Source organism: Pelodiscus sinensis, chromosome 1, assembly GCF_049634645.1.
Source record: "Pelodiscus sinensis isolate JC-2024 chromosome 1, ASM4963464v1, whole genome shotgun sequence".
Lineage (NCBI taxonomy): Eukaryota > Metazoa > Chordata > Testudines > Trionychidae > Pelodiscus > Pelodiscus sinensis.
Genome location: NC_134711.1, coordinates 16236578 through 16253666, shown reverse-complemented (window position 1 = coordinate 16253666; position 17089 = coordinate 16236578). Strand labels below are relative to the sequence as shown.

The 17089-nt window shown below is 44.2% G+C and overlaps 1 long non-coding RNA gene across 1 annotated transcript in view; it reads right to left on the bottom strand.

Moving 5' to 3' along the window:
• The window catches only part of LOC142829053 (uncharacterized), an 86437-nt gene extending 72322 nt beyond the window's left edge, over positions 1–14115 (bottom strand). Inside the window, exons 1-2 of the long non-coding RNA XR_012903253.1 lie at positions 13742–14115; positions 12233–12331 (exon numbers count right to left, since the gene is read on the bottom strand). This is a non-coding gene — a long non-coding RNA (uncharacterized LOC142829053). The remainder of the gene's footprint in view (positions 1–12232; positions 12332–13741) is intronic.
• Positions 14116–17089: the final 2974 nt, after the last annotated feature.

Genomic DNA, 17089 nt, shown 5'->3' with positions numbered 1-17089 from the left:
GAACAGGAATCCCCTGTACACCTTTCAAATATTCTTTGAATGCCTTGTGCCTGTGTGTTGCTATTTAAGAAACAAAGGCAAACAGTGATTTTATTTGTTACTAATATAACCAGCAGATTCACTGGTGGCACCAAAATCAGTGGGAGAGCTGACATACAGAAATAGGAAACATCTTCACTCCACAGAAGATCACCAGTGCCTCAATTGATCTTCCAGAGTTTGATTTAGTCTAGTTAAGACTCACTAAATCAAATTCAGAGGGCATCTCTGCTGGCATCCGGTACTCCTGCTCTTGTCTGGAAAAAAGGAAGTCAATGGGAGTGTTTGCTCCCATCAGCCTCCCACTGTGGAGACCGCATAAAGCTTGGCATAAAGTAAGCTGATTCTAGCTACGTAGTCTCCATAGCTGGAGATGTGTACCATAAGCTGAGTTGCCGGGTCTAGTGTAGACCAGGCCATGCAGTCTGAATGGAACCACGAAGTGACCTGGTGAGATTAGAAGAGCAGGGGCTGTAAATAGTAAGAGTGTAACTGGTACTAATAGATATCAACTCTTATATCCAGGGAAAGGAAATTAACAGCATAGATTCAAAATAAAAATTGGAGTATGACCGCACAACTACTACAAACACACTGAAAAAGAGCTTATTTTCAGCTTGCTTACTTAGTCCTCTGCAGGTTTTACTTATTATTGATGATGAAAGGCTGGTATTCAGAGCTGGAATAGGGAGATGATGATACAAAGAAGATTTCTCTTAACATTTGGTCCAATATAGGCAAGTGCTTTACAAAGAAGCCAGAGGTTTGAGGTTTTAAAGGTAAAGAGGTACCCATAGCTTGATAGCAAAGACGCCGTAGGAAATTTAGGGCCTCAGGAGGAATAACTTAGAATGGCCCTGGTGAGGGGCTATTTTGAAATAGCAGAAGTGGCGCGTTTACATACACCTTATTTCAAAATGGCTATTTTGAAACAGGCATTATTCTTTGTAGAATGAGGTTTACAGAAGTTGGAATAAGCCATCCGTTATTTCAAAATTATTATAACAGCCGATGTTCCAAAATAACTTTGCTGTGTAGATACACCCAGGATGAGAATCACCCTGTTAGACAAAACATCTGTTCCATTACTACTTTTTAGTTACAAGTCTCGCCCAAGAAACCTCTCTGTGCTGAGTCCATGTAAAAGAGAGAGAGAAGTGGTTAGAGGTGAAAAGGCATCAATTAAAAATGGAAATCAAATTCTATTGAGGAAAATAGATAGCAGCATAATCTCTGGAAAAAGTTTTGCATGTAACAATGTAAGTAAGCAGGCCAAAAAATAAAATAAAAAGAAGTTAGCAACAGATTCAAAAGACATTTTAGAATCGGAAAAGGTAGAGAGAAGGGCAACAAAAATTATTAGGGGTACAAAACAACTTCTCTGTGATGAAAGTTTAAAAAGACTGGAACTGTTCAGTTTGGATAAGTGATGAACAAGGAGGGCTATGTTAGAGGTCTCTAAGATCATGAACGGTGTGGTTAAAATGACTATCCTTTCACATAATACATAAACAGAGGGTGAGCCTATGAATATAATAGGCAACAGATAAAATCAACCAAAAGAAAGTACTTTTTTACCCTACACACAGTCAACCTATGCAACTAATTTCCAGGGGATGTTACAAAAGCCAAAACTATAAGTGAATTAAAAAAAAAAGAATGAGATAACTTCAGGGAGGATATGTCCATCAATGGCTACTAGTCAAGATGGTCAGGGATACAACCCCATTTTCTGAATGTCTCTGAGGGTACGTCTACTCAGCAGGGCAAAAGTCAAACTAAGCTATGCCAATGGCATAGATGAAGTCAAAATAGCACCAAAAGCTGAATTAAGCTATCTCCATAGCAGGAAGTCGAAGGAAGAACACTCTTCCTTCGACTTCCCTTACTCCTCATGAGAGGAGGATTACAGGAGTCAAAGTAAGAAGTCCTCCAGCTTGACAATATTTCAAAATAAAGGCTTGTAGTGGAGATATGCACTAATGATATGTCTACATTATAATGTTATTTCAAAATATCTTATTTCGAAATAGTTAAGATATTTCAGAATAATGCTATTTTGAAATAGCGCATCCACACTGAATGGACTCTGAATTGCATTTAAGGCTGGCTGAAACCAGTTTCAGCAGGGCCCCAGGTCAGGACTTACTGTGTGGGGCTGCTGCCTGAGGCTATCTGAGGTCTGTACTTAAAGGGCCCCTCTCCCTTCCCCTGCCCCGGGCAGCCAGTTCTCAGGTTTTCCTGCTTGCTTGTCTACCTCGATGAGAGACAGCAAAGCATTTTTGTCTCAGCATGCTCTCTTTGCCCTCACTCGGGACACCACAGCACTCTGCAACATGGAGCCAGAGCTGTCCCTAGGTGCTCTGGTGCTTCTCTCGGACGTTTTGCCGTGAGTCTGGCTGCATTTTCTTCAGGCTGCCATCCAGGAGGTTTATCGGGGGATTGTCAGTATCCAGGAGGCCCTGTGGGAGAGCTTCCACCTTGAGGAGCACTAACAGTCTCCCTGGTCTGCCCCACTGGGGGCTTGTGTCTCATTCCTTCCTCACGTCCTTCCACTTATCTCCTCCAGCCCCCCTTCCTAATGTAAAATAAAAAAACAAATGTTTTTCATAAATACAAACTCTCTTTATTTAACAAAACTGGGAGGAGGGGATGAAACTCTGAGGAGATTGGGGAAAGGAGGTGGAAGAGAAGAAGAGAGATGGTGGGAGAGGGGAGGGGAAAACCTGGGAGGAGGGAGCTCGAAGGGGGAAGCAAGGAGAAGAGGAAGCTCAGTGGTGGGGGTCTCGCTGGGCCAACTGTCTCCCAGCACAGCGGATGCGGTGGCCTCAGCATTCCCAGGGGGATGGGGAAGAGGGTGTGGAGGGAGAAGTGGGAGGGAGAGAAGGAGTGGGAGGAGAAGCGGTAGCTGGGGAAGCAGCAGGAACAGGAGCAGCAGGAGGCAGCACACGTTGCACCAGGGTCTGCAGGTGCTGGCAGATGGCACGGCCCTGGGCAAGCTGCTCCTGCCGGAGCTCCGGATCATCTTGTACCCAGTTCCGTCAGGGGTCAGTTACCCCTGGAGACACATTGGGTGAAGCCGAGCCCCCCTCTACAAGGCGATGATGACCATTCCCTGCACCATCAGAGCCGATGTACTTGTACAGAGGCCATGATCGGAATGTCCGGCTATCCCCGAGAATAGGAGCTGCCCCGAGACTGCACCCATGCCCCTGTGCTGTGTATAGTGCGGCTGAGGTAGGGGGGAGATATCTCCTGCCTCTGTGTAGAATGGCCTTGTAGAGGGAGGGCATCTTGCTGTGTCCCACCCTGAGGTCAGGAGCATGTCATGTATCTTCACACATGCGTGTGCCTGCTGTAGTTCTTTTATTTTCATGAGCACCTGCTCCTGGGTGTTCATGTGGCCTTTTGTGTAGACGGCCGCATTCCTCTGTCTAGTGCGGAGATCATGGACATTGGAGGCCTCCCCACAAACCTCAATGAGGTCCATGATCTCTGCACCAGTTCAAGAAGGCACCCACCTTCTCCATCTCCTGGCTGGCTCCTGGGAGCTGGGGGACTGGGCGGTGGACAGCTGGCTGGCACTGGCTGCCCAACTCATTGTGGGGCCACTGGGTCAGGGGCAGCAACTGCTGGCAGGCCTGGAGCTGGCACATGCACTGTGGCCAGAGTCTACCCCTTTAAGGGCTCCAGGGCTGGGGGAGAGGAAATGAGTTTTCCTAGTTTGGCCCAGAGTGGCCACCAGGGCACAGTGGGAAGGGCTGGAGGCCCCCTATTTCAAAATAAGCATCTACACAGTGCTTATTTCGAATTAGCTATTTTGAATTTACCAAATTCTAAATAAGCTCTCTGCTAGTTTGAATTTATTTTGAAATAGTGGTTTGGCTGTGTAGTGCTAGAAAAGTTAATTCAAAATAACAGCTGATATTTTGAATTAATTTTGATGCGTAGATATATCCTATGTTATTTCAGAATAATATTCATTATTCTGAAATAACGCTGCTGTGTAGATGTTCTTGAGTCTCTGATTGTAAGATGCTGGGAATGGATTAAAGGGGATGATTCATTAAATGGTTGTCCTGTTCTATTCCTTCCCTTTAAAGCACTGGCATTGGCAGCTGCTGGATACTGAGCTAGATGGATCACTGGTCTGACCCAGTATGATCATTCTTATGTTTTTATGTGGCTGAGTAGATGAATGTTGCAAGAAATATTATACAAAATGTTCTGGATTGAGCTTGGAACAGAGTCAGATCCAGAGCCAATCTGATACTGTGCTCCAAAAGAATGTAAACCCAGCTCAGGGTACTGACACATTAAATCTTGATACTTCACACTGGTTTTTGCAGTAAATATTCCACCTTCATAATTACAGTCTAGTCTTGTGATTACTTCTAAAAGTGTCATATTGAGAGAGATCCTACAGTCATCATTGCTTAGGTCATTGTCAGAGAAATGTGTCATGTTAGTTTTTGAGAACTGAGAAATCCTGTGGTAACAGATAAGGTATATATAAAGTGACATATTACATGATGTTTGACAAATGGTTTGCTGCTTATGAAGATTGAAATGAATTAATTAACCCCTTGTCCAGTCAGACAGAGGCAGGTGGATAAAAAGACACAACCCTCAAAAACAAATATATTCGAATATGTGATTGAAAGATTTATTTTTTTCTACAAGTTGTTTTATCTAGACCATCCAAATGGACCAGGATGCATGTAAGGAGATACATGGTACTGACACAAAGAGGATTGTTTTATTTTAAAGAAGGACTTGTTCCCACAGATATTCAGTGCACAGCAAGCCAGATTATGAACGCAGAGCACTTTTGCTTACTGTGAACTAATTTACTGGGCGGATCCTTCTCCCACACAGTAAAAGTTTGGCATAGAGTTTTGACATACTGCTATCTGAAACCAGAATGGTGTAGCTTTACACCATGGCTTGCCACACAGCAGTGACAGTGTAGACAAGTCCTGAGAGATACTGACTGCCCAGACCTCAGCAGTTATGATTATAGGGGCCAGTATAGTGAAAATGAGGAACTCATAGTGTGATGGCTGCCATATTGGCTGACACATCAGAGACAGAATCCATGACTTCCAAAGCTAACAGTATTAGCTGCTACTTCTTGAGCTAATCCGCGCCCTTCCCCCCTCCCCCCCTCCCCGCCCCCCACGTTCCCCCGCCCCGGTTCTCTAGCTGGACTTGCATGGAATCAGCCTTTGCAGATTGGGGATAGAGAGGAACCTGTAAAACATTCCTAAGTGGCGATACAGGGGCTGGAGCCATGCCAAGCATGTGCATGCACATTCGCACACTACCAGACATACACTCACCTCTACCCCCACCATTCCTCCTCAACTTGTCTTGTATAACCCCAATGCTTCCAGTCCTTGGCCCTTGTCCATCAAAGGCAAGTATCAAACACAGAAAGGAAAATTTTAACTCTGTGCACTAACTCATTGCATCACTTTCTCTCTTTAGTGAATTACCCAGGAAAAGCTTGAAAGGAGTTACACGCTTTGTGGGCTGTTTCTGACATGAACTTTTTAAGAGGTTTTGGATTTACACAGGACACCTGGGAGAGCTGTAATTCAGAACAGATCTTTCAGTGCTTACAAGAACACATTGTAGCCAATCAAATCAAATCCAAGACACCAAAAGTAGAAGCTTTTCAAGGCCACTTTTTAGCCCAGGGCTTGATTAACCATTTTCTCCTCCAATGAATGCACATAAATCTTTGTGGACAGAAATATTTTGACTTCTAATTTCCACTGATTTCATGGAAACTTCAAGGGATATGTGCTTTTCTCCCTGTAGTTATGATTTATATACTGTATTCGTTACTCATTCACATTTTAAGTAGGTGTCATGACTTGCCAGCCAGAGAGCAGATTCAGGGCAAACATGGTCAGTGCTCAACACATAGGTTTAAACATGTAAACAGGGGTAATTTAATAGATAAAGGAGGAAACAAAATGGGAACATGCATTTATTGAAGCACATCTATCAAAGGAGAAACTGCAAATTAGATAACACATCAGTATATCTAAGGCCTTCTTCCTCATGGCAGGAGAACACGTCACTTATTGTGTCTTCTCCTAATCTTACAATGTAACCACCAAAAAGCTCTACTAATTTTGTAATTAGAGTTTCCCTTTGCTTGCATTGTCAATATTAACTATTTCAGCAGAGGGAAATGTTTACCAGACAAGAATGGACATTTAGAACAGTAAGCGTAAGTGAATTTCCTGGAGAAAACCTAGGGGAAGATTTATGCAAATACCTCATCTTTCGGGTGCAAAAACCCTACCAGTGAAACTACACGCTGAGGAGATGATCTTTGTATAATGATTTCTGTTCCTGGAAACCAGAGATCTAAGACCCAAAAGCTACGTCTATACTGCGCTGTTTTGCGCTAGAAATATGCCAATGAGGTGACACATGGAATATCGTTGTCTCATTTGCATAATTAATGAGCAGCTGCTTTTTGCACAAGAGGCTTTTGCCCAAAAAGGAGCCTTCTACATGGCTCCTTTTTGCTCAAAACCCCCCTCTTACACAAGAGCTGTTCTTCCACTTTCTAGCATATTTCTTGCAGAGAAAGCTCAAAATGTAGACGTAGCCCTAGCATATAAAGAAATGGCTGAACTTCCAGGCCTGCTTTCTTGTTGAGACCACTATGAATGTGTAATCATGGGGAAAACCTAGATGTTGGTTTTGAAAGAGTAACACTTACTAGAGCATGGGTTCCCAAACTGGGGGGGTGTGCCTCCTGGGGGAGTGAGAAGAAATTTCAGGGAGGGCGTGAGGTGACCAGCCTCCCTCCCCCATCAAGTTTTGCTGCCCCGCTCAGCTCCTTTTTTTTTTTTTTTGCTCAACAAGTTTTGCTGCAATTTTGGGAGGGAGGGGGGATGAGGGTTTTTCAAAAAATCAAAAAGGGGGACGTGATGCCCAAAATTTTGGGAACCTCTGTACTAGAGCCTGAGGCTGGCGCAGGGAGTGATTTCTGGTCAACTTTTTAGAATGTTTCCTATAGTTGTTCACGCATTTTCTCTGTACTTCTTTCACCTTAAGAATAAACGTGCTCATTTATAAAGGGCTATGTGGTGACTTGTAACTGCTGACAAGTGTACAGTTCATAGCCTGTGGAGAGAAAGCAAAGTGCAGATGTAGGTCTGTTTAATCAGTCTGTCTTGGTAGGGGTATCACAGAATGGGCAGGGAACTATGCAGGGCCAAAAAAAGCAATCAGCAGAGAGTGAGGCATTGGCTTTTGCCTAAGAGAGATGACTGCTAGGAAATCTTTCGGCAAGTGCCCTTGATGGACTACAGGGGAATGTAGGTGCCCTTATCCTAAAACTGTGACTCTCTACTGGAGCTAATACAGCCAAATTAGAGAACTAAGCAGAGAGCAAGGTAGCACCATGATACTAGCTCTGAAACTAAACTAAAAGTGATTTCTTTATAATCTTAGGAGACAAATGCAAGCCAAGATGGATTACAGTTTGCATGGAATACTGAGGGCCACTGACATGCCTAAATTCTTGATACAGAAGAAACATCTGGTAGCATTGCCCAACACCAATATAGATGGTTTCCTTCCAACTCTTCTTCAAAAAAAAGCTGCAAAGGTAAAATTAACAGCTCTCTCAATTCTCCTGCCCCCCTCAGCGAAAAGTATATAAAGAGAGTCAGGGAAAACATCTTTTCCTGCTAGAATAGTACTGCTGGTGGCTCTTTTATTCTTCTTCCACTGCATGAATATTCTCTTGAATTTTTCCTTTATATAAAACTAAATTTGGTCCTCACCCCTTCTTTGTCTTATTGTTTTGAGAGCTATCCATCTAGGTAAATGATCAATCAGCAGTAATCCAACCTGCTGCAATCTTTTAAAAAACTGATTTTGAATCATTGTACCTACCAACTGATCAATTTAGCATTTCAAAGACCACCAGTTACCCTTTGTATCCCTCTGCAAAAGTCCATAACAAATGAGGTAAAATTTCATTCATCTTTTTGGATATGTTGATTACTTCTTTACAGATTGTAGGATAACAAGTACTGTGCATTAAAATGGTCACTTAGACCTTCCAATAAAAGAGAATCCGTTTTAGAAAAATACACATGTTCATCCCTCTCAGATTTTATTTTTTAATTTGCTTTAGGATCTTCTCAAAGTCTACAGGTCTCATAGGGGTAGCTGTGTTAATCAGAGAAAACAAATAGATATAGATATAGATTATATTATTACAGTCCATTATACCTGCTTCCTAGTTTCAGGGATCTGAGACTACACCATGGAATCAGGAATAAGAAACAGAAAACTAAGATAAAAGAGAACACAAATTTAAAAATATTCTCCAACTAAACAGAGAAAGACCTGCTACAAGCAAATCAGTCACAAAATAATTTTTTTGAAGTTACAGGTTCTGAGTGCTACCAAATTTAAAGGGCCAGTCTTCCAAAGAAAGACATGCTGGGAAAATGTTCCTTATATAGGAGAGCAGCTCTGCATTAGTAGGAAAGGGTCAGGTAGAAGGACGAGAAAAGAGCCAGCCAGCTAGCAGACATGCTCAAGTTTTGAAAGATGTGTTCCTATAACTCAATATATTAAATAATGAAAAATCTATAATAACATGCAATCTGTTTCTCATTTAAAAGAGACGTTAATACTCATTTTGTTTTGTGCTTTTGTCTGACAGGCAGATAGATTACTCTTGTAATTTGTGCAATTGTTTCTGTGCTTTTGGTAAATGTTATGAAACAGGAGAGGAACAGAGGTAGATGTTTCATTACAAACAGGGAGGTCTCGTCCATTTTGAAGATGGAATTTCAATTAATGGACTACAATAAGCTTAAGGGGAGAGTGCTGGGTGATGTCTTACAATGTCCTCAGCTCATGCACAAGCTCCTCAGTGATGCTTGAACTTCCTAAAGGACTCTCCCTCCTGGAGGGACCTCTCAGAGAATGACATTACATTCTGCAGACTCAATTCCTCTTTGTGAGCAAATGTTTTTACAGTAATGATGTTTTTACACACCTCTGTTGGTAAATATTATGAAGGAATGTTATGGAGATAGAATGTTCAATGGTGGGAGTAGGAGTCAAGGAGGCAGGAACCTCGGTAGCATTTTTGACACTGCCTCTGACATCCATCTCTGGGGTGACAAGACTGACCTACAATAGGCATGAGTCTGCAAGTGCTTCAAGCCAAAGCTGCAAAAGCACCAAGCATTTAAGCATGTGATTAACCGATCTCTGACTTAGGTGAGGTTGCTCACCTGCTTAAAGTGAATCACGTGCATTACTTTGCTCATGATGGGGGCCAATACAGAACCTACATATCAAAAGAGTCCACTGCACATCTGACTGCAAATTCCTTGGATGCTCATGAAAACTGGCACTTAGATGGTCCTGTTTTGAATATGCATATGCTCATATGCATGGCCCAAAGTGGGACTGCAATGCATAATTTAGGCAAATACTTCTACAAATTGTGATTACATTAATAAAAGGGAATTCAGACTTCTATTTTAGACACTTGATGATTTAAACTCACAAAGCTCAGGTCTTCTAACATAAGTAAGATGCACCTGCAAATCCATTCAAATGTGTCTTCTGAAAACTATTTTAAAGTAAAGTTTTTATACCAATGGCAGATTATTCTATTTATATTATTGTCAAGGCTGAACACAGTTCACTGACATCTACCTTGTCTGGCCAGTTATTGGGGCAAACAATTATGTTGGTAGATCTCTTAGCCATTCAGGTAGCAATTATCTATCCACTAACTATGGGCAGCTCTACATGAAGATTTCCTGCACAGCAAGCTCGGGAGTAAACTGATAGCATTCCACCATGCCATGCGGTACGCAGTTGTGCACTGCAAGCTCCCCAGTGTGTGGTTTCAAATTACAGTACACCAGTGTGCACTAGGGACCGTTCAGTGCACACAGCAGGGTCCACACAACCAATATACACACAACATGATGAAGAGTTGTAGGTTTACACCCCAGCTTGCCCTCCATAAGAGTTCCTGTATCCGATGACTGACTTCCATCTTTAACTGAATCCAGTCTCATTACTTTTATTCCATGTAAAAAGAAAATATTATGAAGCAGATAACTTGACATGTGCAAATTTTAAATGGTGTGCAATATTCACTGGTTACTGTTCAAAATAGCTGCCTAATCACATGCTTATTTTTGTAACTCCTATCAAATATATTTACATTGAGTCAAAGGGCTTGCAGGAATCCCCAGAGTACTGTATTGCAATGATTCTTTAGAAAGACAATGTAATTAGAAATTAATCCCTTTTGCACCTATTAAAACACACGCAGACACTAAAGTATGTTTTCTGTTGGGTTTTGCCCTTCAATTTAGTCTTGCCATTAAGGAAAAAATTACAGCCAATGGGTTTACACAGCCAACTGAAAACAAATGTTTATTCCATTGTATCTCCCATGGGATGTTGGAAATCTTGCACTGGACAGCAAATTTCCTCTGGAATGATTGTATTTCACATTTTTAGGATGCGTTGAAATACAATGGAAGAGACTTTTCTATTCAAATAATTCCTGAGCATGCCAAGCATAGAATGTTTTTTATTGGAAAGCAGGGCCGACTTGGTAACTGAATTGTGTTCTCTCTGTATTGTTGGCATAAAATAAGTAAAAATTGTTTTGCTGATGTTTGACACATTATTTTATTAGGATTATTTATTATTTTCTGAGCATTGATTGTCTTCAGGTTTCCAAACAGGATTTTAGAAAAGGCAAAGAGACTGCCTCCAAAGAATCCTTTCCAGGTCTCACAGTGAGTCCTGTCCATGGTGAGGCAGGACCCCGGGGCTAATATTTTCAAAGCCACATAGAGAATATGGATGCCTTGAAACTGCTAATGGAAATTAGGTGTCAAAATCCCATCAGCACATTTTAATTTCTCAGCCTGCAAACTGAGCCTGTGCTATTGGAATTATCATGCAGTGCACAGATGCTCTGTATTTTGCTATCATGTCTTAGTGCCTTGATTTAAAGGGTTCCCAGTAATCAGGGGCAATTCACAAACATAACTAGATGTTATCCTCATCTTAAAGATTCTAATCTAACCTAGAGACAGTCAAAATAGTTCACCCCCATGTTCCATGTCAATTGAGAGCACACAGTGGGAGTCGGCCTCCACTAATGGTTATTGGGGGGGGAAAAAAGAGTTAAAAAACCTGAACTCACATTAACACATGGGAGCAACATGATGGTGCTTACTCAGATGATTTTGAAATAATTATGGTCATTCATTGAAGTTTGCCTTAGTGTGTGTCAAGAGCTGGTCAACATTTCAGAAATTCAACTTTTTGACAAAAAGATCAAAACTGTTTGTGAAAAAATTGACCCCATATTTTGACTGGCTATACTACCAATCCAGATTTGAAGACCCTTATTTGATTAGGAAATGCTTCCATCTGGCTTTGACGCTCGGTAGTTTATATATTTTCATCTGGAGCCCAGCCACAGTAAATCTACTCCAGCATGGTTCCAAGATGGGTTTCATTTACAAGGCTCTGACTCATTCAGCCTGGTGCTATTAATGAAGAAATAGGGCCTAAACATTATTTTCCTCTTTTGCTAGTACTTCTTTTGTGGATTACCATCTTTGGTAAAAGTTTAGATGAGTGCTCAGTGTGAATCCTGAGTGACTCCATAAAACTTACAATTTTCACCCACACACTTAAGAGGAGAGTTTTGCCAGTTACTTCTAAAGTCTTTTGTATTTTGACATTGATCGTACATCTCTTAGTCAAACATTATAAGTTTTCATGGTCTGAAATCAATTCAGAAAAGAGCAAAATTTCCATAAACTCTAATTTCCCAAAACTGTGAAGACTCCCCCTGTCTGGAGTTACTTTATGTTTCATATTTTTAAGAGTAGAGGTATTTAATTAAAATGATACATTACACATGGGAGAACATAAGTTTTGAATGGCAAATGCACATGAACCCATACCCTTATGAATCTGTGATTGAATTGCATATTTCCACATAATTGTATGTTGATCACTGTCAGTGAATGACAAAATTGCCTAACCTTAATTAACTAGAAACTTAATATTTTTGGATAATGCTCTTTTCCAGTGAAGGCAATAATTGCTGTACCTTTAATCACAGAAAACTTTTGTGGAAACTTACTTGTCATTAGCAAAGAGAAGATTGGAGGCAGAAAATAGACACAGGATCATCCTTCAGTTAGTTTTCCAGACTGATTAAACATGGCCATAGTAAATGTCCCTTTAAGACAGAAGGAGATTTATAAAGCTATAAAATTAACAGCTTGCATGTTGCAGCACTGTTTTCTCTAAAACTCTCAACTGCCAGAGTTCATAGTCCCATAAGTGAAACTGCAGAGATTCAGCTCTTTGTAGCTGTAAACACTGCAAATACCACTTTTGCCTTCATTATTATTATATTACTATCACGTAGCAGACCAGTTATAGCTACTGCCACCTTTCTATATTATCCATCTATATGCAGCTCTCCACCAGGAAAACAGAAGTCAGAATCTGGAACAAATTGTATAAAAACAATAGGTACAGTATGGATAGACTGTCAGATCTTGTTAAAACCAACATCAATAAAGAGAAAATGGATTAAAGCCCCTACATGTTGGGCAGGGTGTCTCTTTTAATCATATGAGTTTGAAATTGACATTTCTATTCCCATTCACAGGAAAACCACATTTAAAAAAAAAATTCCTATGCTACTTTCCCTACTAATATCTTACAGTAGTGAGATCCACAGATTAATTGTGTAAAGCCAGTTTCTTGGATCTCCTGCTGAATTGTTTCAGTTCTCAGTCAGAATCAATGACCACCTAATCTTGCTCTCTTCCTTAGAGGAACAGTCTGTGATTTTGTGCCTTCTACTTCTCAAGACTGATCAGAGGAATGTTTGAAACTGAACTGTCGATAGCTATGTAAAGAGTTCAGCAATAGATAAGGTGAAAGTAAATGGCACTCAAGAATTTGTAGCTTATAATTGCTGGGTTGTATAGGACTGTCGGGGGGCTCGCCCCTGTCTTGGGGTTGCCACATCCATCCGGGGCCTAGTTCGGCCCGCCTGGGCCTAGCCCTCAAAGTACAATGCCCCTCTCTTAGGGGAAATACGGCCCGCTGGCCTAGTCCCCAAAGTACAATGCCCCCCTCGTAGGGGAAATACGGCCCACTGGCCTAGTCCACAGTTCAGTGCCCCTGTGCTAGGGGAAATACGGCCTCCCGGCCTAGTCCACAGTTCAGTGCCCCTGTGCTAGGGGAAATACGGCCTCCCGGCCTAGTCCACAGTTCAGTGCCCCTGTGCTAGGGGAAATACGGCCTCCCGGCCTAGTCCACAGTTCAGTGCCCCTGTGCTAGGGGAAATACGGCCTCCCGGCCTAGTCCACAGTTTGCAGGCCCAGAGGCCTAGTCCACCGTTCAGTGTTTGTTACCCCGGTCCCCACTTGCCAGGGTCTCGGGCAGCAGGGGTAGGGGGGCCCGGGCCCTCCCTCTCCACGTGCCCCGACCCAGGGCCCTAGTAGTGGCGGGTGGTTCCCACCACTGGCTCGGCGGGGTCTCCTCCCCGCAACGCCCCGAGCCCTCAGGGGCTTCTGCAGCCCCTGCCCAGGGTCGCTTCCTAGCCCCTGCTCGCAGCCGGCCGCGGTCCCACCTGTCGGCGTCGGGTAGTGGTCCTCCCCCTGGCAGCCGCAGAGTTGGCAGAGTCCGGTCCGGTGCTCGGGTCACGGGGTGGTCGGTCGGCGGCTCCGGCGTTGGGGCCGAGCCCGGCGGGAGCCCGGCAGCAGCACGCTCAGCTCCCTCGGCGACTCCCTCTCTGGCCAGTGGTCGCTAGCTCCAGCTCGGGTCACAGTCTGCCCCTTCTGAGCAGGCCAGCAGCCTTTTGTACCTTGGCTCCCTTTGGAGCATGCCCGGTAGGGCTGTGTGGGTGGGGCCTTCTCCGCCCCCGGCCCCAGGTGGTTTCCCTGGGCTTGAGTGCGGGGCGGGGCCGCCCCGTCACAAGGACCAACAAACTTTCTCGTTGGAGCAGATGGCTTCTTCTACCAGCTCTCCATACCTACACACACACTCATCCCTCTGTCTTGCAATGGCTGTGACACCCCTGTCAGTGGAATCATTAAGAATTATTGCTAGAATTTCCAACGTTCTTTCATGGAATTAGGAGCCAGGGAATCCATGGCTGAGTGGCTGGATTGTGGGTTAGGTGGCCTCGGCACCCTTCCAACAGCTGTCTGGGGTGGGAAGGAAAAGGGAGCTTCCAGTGACCCTCACCATATGTTCCCTCACCAAAACTGGTCATTTGGGGGGTTTCTGATTGGGAAAGAAAGGTGCTTGGCAGGATTTCAGGAGAAACATCTGTCCATTTCTTCAAAACAAGATAAATATGAGTCAACAGTGTAACACTGTTCCAAAAAAAAAAAAAAAAAAAAAAAAAAAGCACACAGCATTCTCGAGATATTTGCAGAAGCATTGGTACCGACTCCATGGGTGCTGCAGGGAGGCAGCACCCACAGAAAAATATTAAGCAGAGGCTTAGCACCCACTGGCAGCCAAATTCCTCTTTCTCCTCCCCAACAGTGATCCTGCCAATCAGCTTCTCTCCCTCCCTATGAGAACCTCCTGCACACTGTGGAACAGCTGTTCAGTGGTGTGCAAGAGGTACTAGGGAAGAGCGGGGATGGGGCATGCTTAGGGGAGGGTTGGAAAGAGTCAGGGCAGAGCTGGGGGGAGCTTGGAGAAAGGAGTGGAGTGGGGACAGAGGCATGAGTGGAGCAGGGCCAGAGAGAGGCAGGGTGGGGCTGGGAGTGTGGAGGAAGGGATGGAAGGGATGGAATTGGGATGGAGCCTGGGGGGAGCATCCCTGGGGAAAATTGGAAGCCAGCACCTGTGAGCAGGAGTGTTACAAGCAAGACACGAAAAATAATTCTTCCTCTCTACTCCACATTGACCAGGTCTCAACTGGAGTAGTGTGACCAGTTTTATTGGAAAAGATGTGAACAAACTGGGGAGAGTCCAGAAGAGAGTGTAGTGGGCTGTGGTCATAGAAATCCCCCAGGAATTGTTCCCCAGTGTGCTGATCATGCCACTGGTGCCACACGTCTGGTTCAACATTGGGTAAACATTCCTAAAGCTCAGGTTAGTTAATCATTGGAACAAATTGCATAGGAAGGTTCTGGAATCCTCATCACTGGAGATTTTAAATAAACAAGTTAGACAAACAGCTCTCAAGAATGGTCTAGTTATTGCTTAGGCTTGTGTTGTGTGCAAGGGACTGGATTAGATGGCCTATTGAAGTCCTTTCCAGTCTTACACTTCTATGATTCTAAGACTCATGTTACTGCCCATCATTTGTACAAGTTGAATTAGGTAATATAGCTTGCTGTATTGGCAGTGTGTTTGTATTGATTTGCTGAAGAGGTAGATACTCCAAGAAAGAAAGAGAGAGAAAAATGGTACATCTAGAGCAGTGGCCCCCAACTTTGGGACTGCCGGGGGCAGGGCCGCACACGTGCCCGGGGGCAGGGCCACCCATACGCAGCGTACCCGGTGCCGGCACCACCCATGCACGACACTACTGGAGCCACCGCCACTCCTGTGCCTCACGCCAAGGGGCGGGGCCGCCCATATGCCGCACGCCTGGGGCCGGAACGGCCCATGTGCCGTGCGCCCAGGGCTGGCGCCGCTCAGGGGTGGGGAGCCACATGCCCAGTGGTGGGGAGACCCATATGCCACGTGCCCGGGGCTGGCACAGCCCAAGCGCCGCCCACGTGCTGAACGCCTGGGGCCGGTGCCACCCCTGTGCCGAGCGCCCGGGGCGGTGCCGAGCGCCTGGGCTGGTGCCGCCCATATGCCGCACACCCAAGGGCCGGCACCGCCCATACGTCACATGCCCAGGGCCGGCACAGCCCTTGCACTGTGTACCCGGAGGCGGGGCCAGCCCTCATCACTCGGTGGGCGCACAGAAATGGCCTGGCAGGCACCATGGAGCCTGCGGGCACTGCGGAGCCTGCGGGCACCGCGTTGGGGACCACTGATCTAGAGGCTGTGTTGCTGCTGGGCTGGAGAGCATGGCTATGTCTACACTATGGAGTTTTTCTGGGATACCAGAGGTATCTGATACCAGAGATATCCCAGAAAAACTCTGCTGCGTCCGACATTTTTTGTGGAAGAGCAGATGCACTCTTTTGGAGGCCCTGTCTTCCTCATTTCACAAGAAAGAAGGGCTCTTCTGAAAGAGGAGGCTTTTCCAAAATTTGACCCAGTATAGACAGGCCAAATTCAGAAAAGCCTCTTCCGAAAAAACAATCAGAAAAAGTACGCAAATTACGCTCCTTTTTCTGGAAAAAAAGCAGCAGTCTAGATGTAGCCAGAGAGAAGAGGGAGGGAGATGGATACTCTCACTTGTATCAGGGGTTTTTGTTTGTTTGTTTTTGTTTTCACATCTTCATTTACATACATCTTCACAACATATTTAAACACAAATCCTTGAGACCTTGTTATATTGTCTGAAATGTACCCTTCCCTGGATGGATTTCTCTCTTTCTCCTGTTTCATTTTCTGGATGATTATCGGCTATCTTCCCCCTCCCCCATAAAGCTGACTTACTCCTCAAGATATTTTGTTAAATGTTTGCATTCTTGTCTTGTTTATCTGTGATGCAAACACTGCAATGGCTTCTAAACAGAGAGGGGGTTAAGCTGCAATGTTTGCAGCAGGGTCTGAACTTTTGCTAAGTTTGCAGTGATTTAAATCTGAGGTTTTGGTTTGGGACCATCAGTGCTTCTTTCATTGTTTCTATATCCTGCAATTAGAGCTGGTTGGAAATTTTCCTTTGAAACAAATGTCAAAAAATGCTGGCTCAGCATTAGTCCTATCTTGTGTTCACGGGACTGGAGTAGATGATCTATTGAGGTCCCTTCCAGTGCTGTGCTCTTGAATTCTTGTGAAAGCAAGCTGGGTTTGACAAACTTTTCCTGAATCTCAGGCAGGAATCTACTGGAAC